A 16126-nucleotide genomic window follows, 5' to 3' on the forward strand; every position below is an offset into this window, starting at 1 on the left:
AAACTGACCGGTAACTGGCGACCGGATAATAAAATGCTCCCATGACCGGTAACTGGCGACCGGGTAAAATAGTAAACGTCTGATCAGACTGTAGCCACAGTATAGTGGGTGAAACAAACTCAACTGACCGGTAACTGCCGACCGAATTTAGCAATAATCCCATGATAGTGTAATGGCCACAAGCAATATCGCATAATCTCAAAAATGAACATTTTATATGTTTATGCACGTAATATAATTAAAGGACACAATTAAATATCCTGAAATAATTTACTGCTTGGATTGGATCGCTCCCAGGCTCGCTGCAACCTAAATATGTCATGAAAAATATGCAATAGATTTATGGAACCAAACTATGCAATAACATTCTAAAATGTCACAATTATGCCTACCGACTTCGTATTTAATCATGACTCCGAACCAACCCGAACCAACACTGAACCGTCATGTAGTCATGATTAAAATACGCCTAAAATGATAAAATAATGCTCCTAAAATGGTGAGGGCCGAAATCTAGGTGAATGGAGGCCAAAACATGAAACGCTCTTTCGAGAGTCAATTTGGCACATCGCACCGTAAATTCTCGTACGACCTCAAAAATGATCCGAATGACAAACGGTCGAAGACATGACCTTCCCAACTCAATGAGGCACTGTCCAATCCAAGGCCATAGGCTAAAAGCCCACCAAGAACTCAAACGAACCTCCGAACCGACACAGCAAGTTGCTGTCCAAAAATACAGCAACCGTGCTTTGGTTTGCTTGCGTCGTTTGCGAGGCTAATGGCCATTGGGGCTTGAACCACCGACCAACACCTCTTACCAACATCCCAAGGAATGATTCGAACCATGGCTAAGGGCTTTAGACCAGCCACAATTCGGAATATTCCAGCAACAATCAAAAAGATTCACCCGAGAGCACCTTTGCATGCGCGTGTGGTGTTTTGCTTTGCTTCCTGTCTCGTGTCGTTCCAGTGGCCATTTGATTAACCATGGCATGACCTAGACATCTAGGGGTATGGTCTGAACCGTGGCTAAGGGCCATAGGCCAACCAAGATCCACACCAAAACCAAAACTCATATGCTGTACCAAGGAAGGGCCGAAATGGGGAAAGGGGCTGTTCTTGCGTTTGATTTAAAAACCGATGCGCCATGGACCAAGCCACCAAAAGGGCAACTTAGTCAAGTCTTAGACATGCTAGGGAAGTGATCTAACCATGGCTATAGGCCCTTGGGGCAGCCAAGATCAGATCCTTTCTCCTTTGACAGCACACACAGAATTTCGAAACATAAATGGCAAGGAAGAGAAGCTGCTGTTATTTTCCATTTCTGTCATGCATGGGATTTGTTTGAATGGACCATCACAGTCTTGACACACCCTAGTATGTGTCTAGATGTAGCCTAGTGAGCCTGTAATAGAACCATCCACCTGAAACCACAAAACTTGAGAAAACCGTGAAGCTGCCATGAAAGTCGAAAAAAAATCAGCACATGCATTTCGAAAAGGCTTGAGGTATATTTCGGTTTTCTTGTATAAAATCATGTACAAGTGATGTTTAAAAATAATAGTAGGACTTTATGAGAGCAAGAAAGATTATATGCATGCCTGGTTTCGTTTTGAAAGAAAACGAACGAAACGACGACGACGCGGCGCGGAGGAGTGGTGCGATCTAGCTTTCTTGTCTACCTTGCTCGATTTCTCTCCTCTTAAAAGCTATGAACCTCACGATTTTTTTTCTTCTCACATACACTCTGAATTCGGTGGAGAGGGGAGGATAATATTGGTTAGGGGAGTGAGGGAGTGGTTGCCATATAATGGGGAACAAGCAAGACCAAGTCTACTAGTTTTGAAATTTGAATTATGATTGCTATCAAATGATATGTTGGATGATTCTAGAATGCAAGTGGCCAAACATGCAAGGCTAGGACTAGGTTAGGATAATGCTCAATAATTAATTAATTAAGGTGGACTAATAATAAAAGAAAGATTAGCATGTTAATCACCAAAAAGAATGAGTCAAAAGGGTGATGAGTTGGCATGGTAATGCTCTAGCAATTAGGGGTGACCGAAATCTTCACTATAAAAGGAAGGGGAAATGTTGATTATCTAGTCAATTAATAACCCTTAAAAGCCTCACTAATCCTTTAATTAATTTAGTGAATTAAACCCTTAATTATTGGAACTTAAATGAACTTATTTCCTACTCACCTCAAGTAATTAAATTAAATCCCCAAACCTCCTTATTAACTTAAATGAACTTACTTGCTAGCTAAAATAAATTCTGGAAATGTTTCTTGAATCTTAAATTTTATCTCAAAACTCCAACTCCAGTCCGGCCTCACTGAAATAACTGAAATGGTAAAAATCAAACTAGTGCATGAAATAATAAAATAATTAATTTTAAATACTCATGCAACAAAAAATCATTTTTAATTTAAATACTAGAATTATGCATGGTTTATACGTAGTCTAAGTTACGGGTTCTACAATTCTTCCCCCCTTACAAGAAATTTCGTCCTCGAAATTAAAACTCACCGAATAACACGGAGTAACGATCTCTAATCTCCGACTCAGACTCCCATGTAGCTTCCTCCTCTGAATGGTTGAGCCATCTAACTTTGACTCGCTTAACCAGCTTGTTCCGAAGCTTCTTCTCCTGCCTGTCTAGGATCTGCACTCGTCTCTCCTCATAAGATAAGTTCGGAGTAAGCTGCAACGGCTCGAAGTTCAAGACATGCGAAGGATTCGCCATGTACTTCCTTAGAATAGAGACGTGAAAGACATTGTGTACTCCGGCCAGATTCGGCGGAAGAGCCACACGATAAGCTAGCGTCCCAACTCTGTCAAGGATCTTAAATGGTCCAATGAATCTCGGACTGAGCTTCCCTTTCTTGCCAAATCTCATGACACCCTTCATAGGTGCCACCTTCACAAAGACATGGTCGCCGATAGCAAACTCTAAATCTCTCCTCCTCTGATCTGCATAACTCTTCTGTCGACTCTGAGCAGTCCTCATTCTCTCACGGATCCGGGATACTACGTCGACAGTCTGCTGAATAATCTCTAGACCCAACTCTGCTCTCTCTCCTACTTCATCCCAATGCACAGGTGATCTACACTTGCGGCCATATAGTGCTTCATACGGAGCCATACCAATGGAAGACTGGAAGCTGTTGTTGTAGGTGAACTTTACCAATGGCAAGTTCGACTCCCAACTCCCAGAGAAATCAATGACGCAAGCACGGAGAAGATCCTCCAAAATCTGAATGACTCGCTCTGACTGCCCATCTGTCTGCGGATGGAAAGCTGTGCTAAACAGCAATTTTGTACCCATAGTCGAATGTAAACTCTTCCAAAACGAGGAAGTGAATCTGGGATCTCTGTCAGATACGATAGATACTGGAATGCCATGAAGTCGGACTATCTATCGGATATACAACTCCGCATACTGAACCATGGTGAAAGTCGTCTTAATAGGCAAGAAGTGCGCTGATTTGGTAAGACGATCTACAATCAGCCAGATGGCATTCGATCCTCTGGCTGACCTCGGCAAACCGGCCACAAAATCCATGGTGACATTCTCCCACTTCCACTCGGGAATAGGAAGATGCTTGAGCAAACCTGCTGGTCTCTGATGCTCGGCCTTCACCAACTGGCAAGTCAGACACTCGGATACAAATCGCCCGATATCCTTCTTCATCCCCGGCCACCAATACAATAGCTGCAGATTCTTGTACATCTTCGTACTCCCTGGATGAATAGAGTACGGCGACGTATGGGCTTCTGATAAGATATCTGCTCGGATAGAATCACTGCTAGGAACCCATATCCAGTCTCGGTATTTCACAATACCATCACTGACTGAATACAAGACACTGCCCTTGGCCTCATCCCTCTGCTTCCACTTTGCTAACTGCTCATCTGATGACTGACCACTGCGAATACGGTCCAAAAGGGAAGACTGAATGGTCAAGGTAGATAGACGGGGAACTCTACCTTGAGGATAAGTCTCAAGATCAAACCTCTGCATCTCAATCTAAAGAGGTCTCGACACTGTCAACTGAGCCATCACTGCGACTTTTCTGCTCAATGCATCCGCAACTACATTAGCTTTACCCGGGTGGTAGCTAATGTCACAGTCATAATCCTTCACAAGCTCCAACCAACGCCTCTGACGCATGTTCAGCTCCTTCTGCGTAAAGAAATACTTGAGGCTCTTGTGGTCGGTAAAGATCTGACACTTCTCTCCATACAGATAATGCCTCCAAATCTTCAAGGAAAAAAACTACTGCGGCCAACTCTAGATCATGGGTAGGGTAGTTCTTCTCATGAGTCTTCAACTGTCTGGAAGCATATGCTATCACCTTCCCATGCTGCATCAATACGGCGCCATGACCGAGCTTCGAAGCATCGGTATACAGAACAAACTCACCAGACCCTGACGGAACGGCCAAAACTGGTGCTGAGATAAGAGCTTGCTTCAAAGTATCGAAGCTCTTCTGACACTCCTCGCTCCAAACAAATTTCACATTCTTCTTTGTCAGTGCTGTGAGTGGAACTGCAATCGAAGAGAATCCCTTAATGAACTTCCGATAATATCCTGCTAAGCCAAGAAAACTGCGGATCTTTGATGCATTCTGCGGCACAACCAAATCTCTGACTGCTGCAACTTTCGCTGGGTCTACCTCAATGCCACTGCTTGAAACAATGTGGCCTAAGAACGCCACCTTCTCTAACCAGAATTCGCATTTACTGAACTTTGCGAATAATTTGTGTTTCTGCAAGGTCTGTAACACTGTGGTCAGATGCCTGCTGTGATCCTCCCGATTCTTGGAGTAGACGAGAATGTCATCTATGAACACTATCACAAACTGGTCGAGGTATGGCTGAAATACGCGATTCATGAGATCCGTGAAGATCGCTGGCGCATTCGTCAAACCAAACGGCATCACAAAAAACTCGTAGTGACCATAACGAGTCCTGAAAGCTGTCTTTGAAACATCAGCATCTCTCATCTTCAACTGGTGATACCCGGAATGCAGATCAATCTTGGAGAAAATTGAAGCTCCCTGCAACTGGTCAAACGGATCCTCAATCCTCGGAAGTGGGTATTTATTCTTCACTGTGACCCTGTTCAACTCCCGATAGTCAATACAAAGCCTCATCGTGCCATCTTTCTTCTTAACAAACAAGACTGGCGCGCCCCAAGGTGAGAAACTAGGGCGAATGAACTCCTTGTCAAGAAGTTCCTGAATCTGCTTCTTAAGCTCTGCCATCTCTGTCGGTGCAAGTCGGTACGGTGTTTTTGAGATCGGAGCTGTACCTGGCATAAGCTCGATGGAAAACTCCACCTCTCTCTCAGGTGGCATACAAGAGACGTCCTCAGGAAAAACGTCTAAGAAGTCTCTAACGATCGGAACATCTGAGGCTGACTAACTGGGCGCCTCGGGGACAGATACAAAGGTTGCTAGAAACGCCCGACACCCTCTATGCATGAGATTCCTAGCCTGAACATATGGAATAATACGTGGTAGAGGAAAGTACCAGTCTGGCTAAAATAAGAACCGCGTCATTCCAGGCGGTCGGACTAGAACAGATCTCCGCTGGACGTCAATCAAAACTCTGTTCCGCAGTAGCCAATCCATCCCTAGTATAATGTCAAACTCTGGCATCGGCAGTACGATCAGATCCGCATTAACAAGGTTGCCATGGAGCTCAAGATCTATGTCTCGAATCACACTGGTGGCTGCCATCTCCTCGCCAGACGGCAGTACTACGGAATAGGCTATATCTAGCCCAATGGTCTTAACTTTGAGGAAATTAGCAAAGACCTCTGAAATGAATGAGTGAGTGGCCCCTGAGTTTATCAAGGCCTTCGTAGCGAAACCGGATATAAAAATTCTCCCAGAAAGATGGGAACTCCAAGTTGAACCCAATAGTTACGAAGACTAAACTTATAGACATGCAAAGGTTGAAGTTCTTCTAACTTAAATTTCCAAAATATTACAAAGTAGGGCATGCAATCCTATCGCAATTCTATGTTCAAAATATTAACCCAAAACATTAAGCTCCAAATGCAGACTCAAAGCTTAAGGTACCTGTCATCAGCATAGTATCGGGGTTCGTCTCCGTCGCATGGAGAGCAAATACTCTGCCCTGGGTAGGCAGGTTCCTCTGAGGGCACTGCAGAAATAAGTGGTCTGGACTACCACACCTATAACACTTTCCTGAGCCGTACAAAATGCTCCAGGATGGCGACGTCAACACTTAGGACAGACTGGGCGCTCAGGAGCCCTCGGGGCTGGGCGTCCCCGCTGCTGCTGCTGCTGCTGGCCTCTGTTTCTAGGCTTCCTTGAAAAGGCCTCTTGTTCTGCTGCTGATGCTGCTGAGGAGGAGGGCGGTGCGGTACCTGGGCTGGTCGCTTTCCCAAACGATCTCTCTCGATGTCACACTGATCCTGCTCTGCGGCTAGGGCTTTGGAGACAGCGACCTCATAAGAAGTAGGGTCCGACACCCTAACATCACGGCGCAAGATTGGCCATAGACCCACCAGAAAATGCATCATCTTGGCTTTAGCATCGTTTGCAATCAGGGGTACAAAATGACAACCCCTCTCGAACTTACGGATGAACTCCGTAACAGTCATATCTCCTTGCCTCAAGCTCATAAACTCAGTGGTCAACCTGGTGCGCACTTCCTCAGCAAAGTATTTGGAGTAGAACACCTCTGTGAAGCGTACCCAACTCAGCGTAGCCATGTTCAGGGCTACCGATGCTCCTTCCCACCATAAGCGGGCATCTCCTCCGAATAAGTATGTGGCACACCGGACTCTGTGTGCATCTCCAAGCTCCATGGACTCGAAGATAACCTCGAGGGACTTGATCCAGCCCTCAGCAATCATGGGGTCAGACGTCCCAGAAAACTCTTTCGGACGCATCTTCATGAATCTTTCGTAGACAGCCTCGGGCCCCGTCGGCCTGGTCGCCACAGCATGGTTCCCCGCAAACTCTGCGAAGAACTGAGTCATCCCAGCTAACATCTGGGCATTCATGTCCGGTGGAGGTGGAGGTGGTAAGTCTCTCTCCTGCCTCGGCTCCTCTCTGTCCTCTCGGCGAGGCTCATCCTCAGTAGGGCGCTCAAGGGTGCGTCTAGGGGGCATACTGTTCCATACATAACCCATACGTAACTAACATGCATAATCCCATAATTTATTTAAATTTAAATACTGAACAAATAAAATGAATATGGACATAAAATGCTTCATGAAATCATGCCCTTAAGAAAATAATTCATGCTTCAAAGAAAATGCGTAAATATAAACTTACAGACCGAAGACGTGACTTCATGAGCTTCTCGTGGTTAGTAGTAGTACAACTCTATACAGAACCACCGCTCTGATACCATCTATAAGCGCCTAAAAATCCGTACTTGGAAATTTGCGGAAAATTTAAAATTTTTCTTTTTAAAATAATTAAAATACCACAATCATAAAATTAACTGATCAATAAAGTTTGATGTTCAATGTGGCAGCGGAAGAATTAACATTTTTGAAATAACAGTAAAAAATTTTTCCAACAATAATTAAAATGTTTGAGCCATCAATTAAAAATAAATGCTGAACTAAGGTCCTCGGGTCCTACTACTGCCGACTCGAGCATGCTCACTGGTCCCCGCCCTCGGCCCCGGCATCATCAAAACCTACAACAATCAAATCTAGTGAGTCTAAAGACTCAACATGCATATATCGTAAATAACGAGTAAATACTATAGTAAAATTTCATGGAATAAAAATGTCATGTCATGAGGCATATCGTAAAAGTGTCGTGTCATAATTAATTATAATACGTGCATAACTGAACTGAAAATATCATGGTAAAAATGTTTGCTCCTTGGAGCCCTGTACTGAAATAGCCTGTAATAATTTTCCTGGTGAGAATATGGTATACGCAAGTGGCCCCTGCACTGAAACTGACCGGTAACTGGCGACCGGATAATAAAATGCTCCCATGACCGGTAACTGGCGACCGGGTAAAATAGTAGTTTGTCTGATCAGACTGTAGCCACAGTATACTGGGTGAAACAAACTCAACTGACCGGTAACTGGCGACCGGATTTAGCAATAATCCCATGATAGTGTAATGGCCAAAAGCAATATCGCATAATCTCAAAAATGAACATTTTATATGTTTATGCACGTAATATAATTAAAGGACACAATTAAATATCCTGAAATAATTTACTGCTTGGATTGGATCGCTCCCAGGCTCGCTGCAACCTAAATATGTCATGAAAAATATGCAATAGATTTATGGAACCAAACTATGCAATAACATTCTAAAATGTCAAAATTATGCCTACCGATTTCGTATTTAATCATGACTCCGAACCAACCCGAACCAACACTGAACCGTCATGTAGTCATGATTAAAATACGCCTAAAATGATAAAATAATGCTCCTAAAATGGTGAGGGCCGAAAACTAGGTGAATGGAGGCCAAAACATGAAACGCTCTTTCGAGAGTCAATTTGGCACATCGCACCATAAATTCTCGTACGACCTCAAAAATGATCCGAATGACAAACGGTCGAAGACATGACCTTCCCAACTCAATGAGGCACTGTCCAGTCCAAGTCCATAGGCTAAAAGCCCACCAAGAACTCAAACAAACCTCCAAACCGACACAGCAAGTTGCTGTCCAAAAATACAGCAACCGTGCTTTGGTTTGCTTGCGTCGTTTGCGAGGCTAATGGCCATTTGGGCTTGAACCACCAACCAACACCTCTTACCAACGTCCCAAGGAATGATTTGAACCATGGCTAAGGGCTTTAGACCAGCCACAATTCGGAATATTCCAGCAACAATCGAAAAGATTCACCCGAGAGCACCTTTGCATGCGCGTGTGGTGTTTTGCTTTGCTTGCTGTCTTGTGTCGTTCCAGTGGCCATTTGATTGACCATGGCATGACTTAGATATCTAGGGGTATGGTATGAACCGTGGCTAAGGGCCATAGGCCAACCAAGATCCACACCAAAACCGAAACTCATATGTTGTACCAAGGGCGGGCCGAAATGGGGAAAGGGGCTGTTCTTGCGTTTGATTTAAAACCCGATGCACCATGGACCAAGCCACCAAAAGGGCGACTTATTCACGTCTTAGACATGCTAGGGAAGTGATATAACCATGGCTATAGGCCCTTGGGGCAGCCAAGATCCTTTCTCCTTTGACAGCACAAACAGAATTTTGAAACATAAATGGCAAGGAAGAGAAGCTGCTGTTATTTTCGATTTTTGTCATGCATGGGGTTTGTTTGAATGGACCATCACAGTCTTGACACACCCTAGTATGTGTCTAGATGTAGCCTAGTGAGCCTGGAATCGAACCATCCACCTGAAACCACAAAACTTGAGAAAACCGTGAAGCTGCCATGAAAGTCGAAAAAAATCTGCCCATGCATTTCGAAAAGGCTTGAGGTATATTTCGGTTTTCTTGTATAAAATCATGTACAAGTGATGTTTAAAAATAATAGTAGGACTTGATTGAAGAGCAAGAAAGATTATATGCATGCCTGGTTTCGTTTTGAAAGAAAACGAACGAAACGACGACGACGCGGCGCGGATGAGTGGTGCGATCTAGCTTTCTTGTCTATCTTGCTCGATTTCTCTCCTCTTAAAAGCTATGAACCTCACGATTTTTTTTCTTCTCACATACACTCTGAATTCGGTGGAGAGGGGAGGATAATATCGGTTAGGGGAGTGAGGGAGTGGTTGCCATATAATGGGGAACAAGCAAGACCAAGTCTACTAGTTTTGAAATTTGAATTATGCTTGCTATCAAATGATATGTTGGATGATTCTAGAATGCAAGTGGCCGAACATGAAAGGCTAGGACTAGGTTAGGATAATGCTCAATAATTAATTAATTAAGGTGGACTAATAATAAAAGAAAGATTAGCATGTTAATCACCAAAAAGAATGGGTCAAAAGGGTGATGAGTTGGCATGGTAATGCTCTAGCAATTGGTGACCGAAATCTTCACTATAAAAGGAAGGGGAAATGTTGATTATCTAGTAAATTAATAACCCTTAAAAGCCTCACTAATCCTTTAATTAATTTAGTGAATTAAACCCTTAATTATTGGAACTTAAATGAACTTATTTCCTACTTATCTCAAGTAATTAAATTAAATCCCCAAACCTCCTTATTAACTTAAATGAACTTACTTGCTAGCTAAAATAAATTCTGGAAATGTTTCTTGAATCTTAAATTTTATCACAAAACTCCAACTCCAGTCCGACCTCACTGAAATAACTGAAATGGTAAAAATCAAACTACTGCATGAAATAATAAAATAATTAACTTTAAATACTCATGCAACAAAAAATCATTTTTAATTTAAATACTAGAATTATGCATGGTTTATACGTAGTCTAAGTTACGGGTTCTACATTAATGTAGGTAAACTCAATTTCTCCACCATCTCAACCCTAGCTACATTAATACAACTTCCTCCATATATGATAAGATTGTAAACCTTGCTATTCACAAAACATCTAGTGTGGAACAAGTTTTCCCTTTGGTTAGTCTCCTCCTCCTAGACTTGGGCACTCATGATCCGCCTAATCACTAGTGCTTCACCTACAACCGCTTCATATCCCTCATCAGGATCCTTTAACGCAGGCATTTCATCATCATCACCCTCACTTTGGGACTCATACTAAACATAACCATTCAAAATCATCACCCTCTGATTTGGACATTGGCTAGTAATATGACCCACCCCTTGACACCTAAAACATTTAAAATCCCTAGAACGTTTAAGAGGAGTTTCAGATTTACCTTGCACTCCTTTTTTAGGCATCTCTTTCTTGGTCTCAATCTTGGGCTTGGTCACCACCTTATTTTCATCACGTTTGACAATGTTGGGGCGCCAAGATGTTGATGCATTCCCCATTTGAGTGGTGCGGCCAACTCCTCGCCTCTTGAGTTGCTGCTCCACCTTTATGGTCATTTGCAATATCTCATCTAGATCCAAATAGTGCCTAAACTTCACTTGATCTTGAATCTCCCTGTTCAAACCACAAAGAAAACGTGCCATTGTCGCTTCACTATCCTCTTCGATATTTGCCCTAATCATGACTAGTTCCATCTCCTTATAGTAGTCCTCCACACTATTTACTCCTTGCGTCAAAGTTTGTAGCCTCTTAAACATCTCCCTATAATAGTGATTGGGCACAAACCTCTTCCTCGTGACCCTCTTCATCTCATCCCAAGTTTCAATGGGTCTCTCATTATATCTCCTCCTAGTGGTCACTAGTTGATCCTACCAAATGAGAGCATAGTCTAGAAATTCAACCACCGCCGACCTAAAATTCTTTTATTCGGAGTAGTGGTGACATTCAAACACAAACTCTACCCTCTTTTCTCACTCTAAATATGCCTTCGGGTGAGATTTCCCATGGAACGATGGAATTTTCATCTTAACACTACCCATGTTACCATCTTCTCTACTCCCATCATATCTACCCCGTACGGCTTCTCTTCTTCCTCTACCAAATCCTCTACCTCTTCTGTTCCTACCCCAATTCACATTTTTGCTCTCCTCTTCTCCTCCCAAATCATATTCTTCCTCTTCTTCTCCTCTACCCAAATCCTTAGGCTTAGAATTATCTCGACTAGTACTAACTTCAAGCCTTCTCATCCTCTAATGTAACGGCTCCAACTCAACCCTCATCATCCTGGTGAAATACCCAAATCCATTTGGACCTTAGACAACCATTGGTTCGAACTATCTCCTACCTCCCTCTCCATTTACTTTCGGACTTGTACCTCCAAGAAAATGTTAGTGGAAATAAAAGATATTCCTCACCCAAATGCTCACGGTCACTCCAAACGAAATTAGCTCGTATCTCCTCTTTTATTTTTTTTTTGGCTCACAACAAATACTCACCAGTCACTCTAAAGAAATAATGCTCGCACTCAAGTATTTTCACTCGAATTTGATAGTTCTCTCGAAAGTGTGCTCAAGCTTCGTATTTGGATATATCAAACTGCAAGGCCTGATAATTTTATCCTATTAATCTGAAATGATTTGGGGATAATTGATATGATTATAGACGGAAAGGATCGGACCGGGAAAGACGAGATAATGCATGAAAATGTGCGAGGAACAGTAGCCCTCGCGCATATGCGCGACACAGATGCGCGCATATGCGCGACGTGGGCAGAGGACCTCGCGCATATGCGCGAAATGAGTCGCGCATATGCGCGAGCCTGTACAAGAGAAAGATCCTTCGCGAGGACAGAACACCTCGCGCATATGCGCGAGAAGGGGCGCGCATATGCGCGAGGCAAGTATTTAGGTTGACTGCCGAGACAGTAAGTCTGGCGCATATGCGCGAGACATGACGCGCATATGCGCGAGCAGGTGTATTCACGAATGCCGAGTCCAGAGAGTTGGGCGCATATACGCGAAAATGTGTCGCGCATATGCGCCAGCAGTTGGGAAGACACGCGCCGAGACTTAAGGTCTCGCGCATATGCGCCGGTTGATGTCGCGCATATGCGCGAGACGTGTAATAGGCGGAATGAGCCACTCGTCCTCTTGCATGTACGTGTATGTATGTATATTTATATATATATGCACGAATTCTTTAGAATTTAGGAATGAAGAATCGAGAAAGGGCCGAGGAAAGAATTGAAATATTCTTACGTCTTTTGTGAGAAATCCGTCTATCTGATTTTGAATCCGACTTCAGTATTGTGTTCCTATCGACGTAGGCTACAACTGGACGTAAGTTTTACTACGTTTTGATATGATTTGAAATTATGGTATTGTCAGAATCTGGTATGATTCTTATATGATGTTCTGGTCATGTTAGACATCGTATAATCGAAACCGGACTGAAGAATAAATACCATATGGAATTGTTATGATTTTCGGAGTTATTAGGAATCGATTTGATATCAGAATTGAATTGTTATCACATATGAGATGTTAGAATTGATATCTGACTGAGATGATATTGCTGGGTATACTGAGACTATGACGTTATATTGTTGAAACAGAATTTGATTTAATTCTGATTATATCCAGTGTTGTTTGAGTGGTGTATTGATACCGTACCCTCGATATTGTTATTGTCAGACTGAGTATTGACAGGCTTTGAGTTCGAGACTTCGACAGAGTCAGAGTATAAGAAAGAAAGGTATAAATTAATGTTGAGTTGGGATTGCACAACTCGAGTGAGGTTTGACTCGAGTTTCCCTAAATCACATACTTAGTTTATTGCATTGATATTTGTAATTGATGAGATTGATGTTTGTAGTCTATTGATTTATAGCCACTGCATGTATTGACTACTGATTGTTTAGTCATTGGCTGATTCGCCTAGTCACCGGCTGATTCGTCTGGTTATTGGCTGATTCGTCTAGTTATCGACTGATTCGTCTAAATTTTGGCTGATTCGCTTAATTACTGGCTGATTCATCTAGTTATTGGCTGATTCGCTTAATCCTTGACTGATTCGTCAATTCTGTGGCTGTTTCGCCCAGACACTGGATATATGAATTATATCAATGCCGTTTAGGGTCGATTCATTCCTATCGACTGAGATTCGATATAATTATCAATATCCATACATTGGGATCCCTAGGTTAGAGTTGAGTCGAGTCTGAGACGACGCGTTGTTTGAGTCGAGTCTGTGACGACATGTTGATTTACAGTGTTCATATCATTCATGTTTGTTGAGTTGCTACATGTTAATGATATCTTATTTATGCGTTTATATATGTTTTTATATAATTGCATCTTTACATTGTTTATACTGGGATTTATTCTCACCGGAGTTATCCTGCTGTTGTCTTGTTTTGTATGTGTGCATGATAACAGGTGGGACAGGTTTAGGGTTGAGAAGATGAAGAGAGATCGTAATTAGAGTGGAGGCTCCGAACTTGGATTAGAGATAGGGTTGGACACTTGATATTAGCTGTTAAACCTTAGTTGAATAAATGTATGTAGTACAAGACTTGTACTTTTATACTGAGATGTATATATGTTTTATTTCACTACGTTCCGCATTTTAAAAAAAATTTAGACCCTGTTTTTATAATTGATTAATTAGTCCCAATGATGATTAAGAACATGATTAGCGTCCAGGGTCCCCACAACAGGTGGTATCAGAGCGATAGATCCTTTAGATTGAGATAGAAGCTAGTAAACGGGGTGGATTGAGTTTTCCTTCTTTGCTTGTGATTGCTAGCATGCTTTACTGCTTTATATAATACATGTTACTTGACTTATCTGATTTGATTGTGTAATATGTATTATTGGGAACGAATTTGAACCGATTCTTGATCAGCAGTAAGATGATCGGAGGAGGGAGCTGAAGTGAAACAGGTTTATTGGATTGGGTTACTAATCCACTTGATTATCAGATATGCCTCCTCGAAGAATACCAGAACAGGGTAGCACATCGAATCCTCCAATGGATGTGACAGCAACTCCAATGGAAAAATTATTGAAAAGATTCCAGTCATTCAAACCGCCAACCCTGAAAGGAACAGAGACTTCGGTTGACTGTGAAAGTTGGTTGAATGACATAGAAATGTTGTTTGAATCGTTGGAGTATACAGATGAACGGCGAGTTCGGCTGATAGGACACCAGTTGCAGGACATTGCAAAGAACTGGTGGTGGGTTACGATGAAGAGGGCCTTGGAACAGCGAGGTACGACAATTACTTGGGATGTATTTAAAACTGAGTTTTATCAAAGATTTTTCCCAGTGTCGTACAGGAAAGACAAGGGGGCGGAATTTACCAATTTGAGACAGGGTCAGCTGAACATTGAAGAATATGTTACCAAGTTCTCTACCTTGTTGAAGTTTGCTCCACATGTGGCTGGAAATGACGAAGCCGTTGCTGATCAGTTCATCAATGGCTTGAACCCCGATATATTTACATTGGTGAAAACAGGGCGACCGAATAACTTTGCTGATGCCATGAATAGAGCAAAGGGCGCTGAAGCGGGCCTGATAAGGCAGAGAGGAGCTGCAGAGATTCCTCCGCACGGAGACCACAGCAACCACTTCCCCGATTTGAGAGTGATAATAGCAGTGGTGGAAAGAAAGATTTTCTGAAGGCTAGAGGAAAGTAGTTTAAGAAGTTTGGCGACAGTTCTTCTAGCTCCAGTGGTTCCAAACAGAGTTATACCGGAGCTTACTGCGGGAATTGTGGAGGGAGACATTCCACTGAGCAATGCCAAGGAGTACTTGGTAGCTGCCACTTCTGCAAACAACAGGGACATTTTGCTAGAGTTTGTCCACAGAAGGGTTCTCAAGGATCCCAGAGAGCTGAATCATCTGGATCAGCGGCACAGTGGAATAGACGATCAGCTGCTGTTCCTTCATTTCAGCCAGCACCATCTCAGTCACAGCAGAGGCCAGGAGGAAGCCAGACAGTTGGCCAGCCTCCTAGACAGCAGGCCAGAGTATTTGCTTTGACTGAGGAGCAGGCTCAGGAAGCACCAGATGATGATGTTGCAGGTAACTGTTCTTGATGTAGTTATCCTGCTTTTGTATTGATGAATACGGATGCTTCCCATACGTTTATTTCTGAACGATTTGCATTGAGTCATGCATTACCTGTTGAGTCTTTATTCTACTGTAGTGTATCTCCTTACTGGTTGGGGAGAGTTCTTATAGCAGTGAATTCTGTAAAATATCGTATACTACAATAGGATGAAATGAGATTGAGTTAGATCGTGTGGTAGCTGGTATTGTACTAGTGTTGTCTGATTTTGGGACTGCATTACTGATATTGATATGCTGACCAAGTATAGAGCTACCCTAGATTAGTTCCAGAAGATGGTGAGAATCGGACCTGAGATGGCCAAGGGATGAATAGTGTACGATAAGGATTCTAGATTGAGAATTCCTTTGATAATTTGTACTACCTATAACTCGATTATTACAGAAAGGAACAGAGGGACTCCCTATGTATTCTGTTGATTTACTGAAGTTGAGTCTATCATTGGCTGATTTACCAATGATATGAAAGTTATTGATGTTTTCCCCAGATAAGACTTTAGACTTGATTCCAATCAGAGAGATTGATTTTAGCCTTGATTTGAT

The sequence above is a fragment of the Primulina tabacum genome, chromosome 4 (genome assembly GCF_025594145.1).
Source record: "Primulina tabacum isolate GXHZ01 chromosome 4, ASM2559414v2, whole genome shotgun sequence".
Lineage (NCBI taxonomy): Eukaryota > Viridiplantae > Streptophyta > Magnoliopsida > Lamiales > Gesneriaceae > Primulina > Primulina tabacum.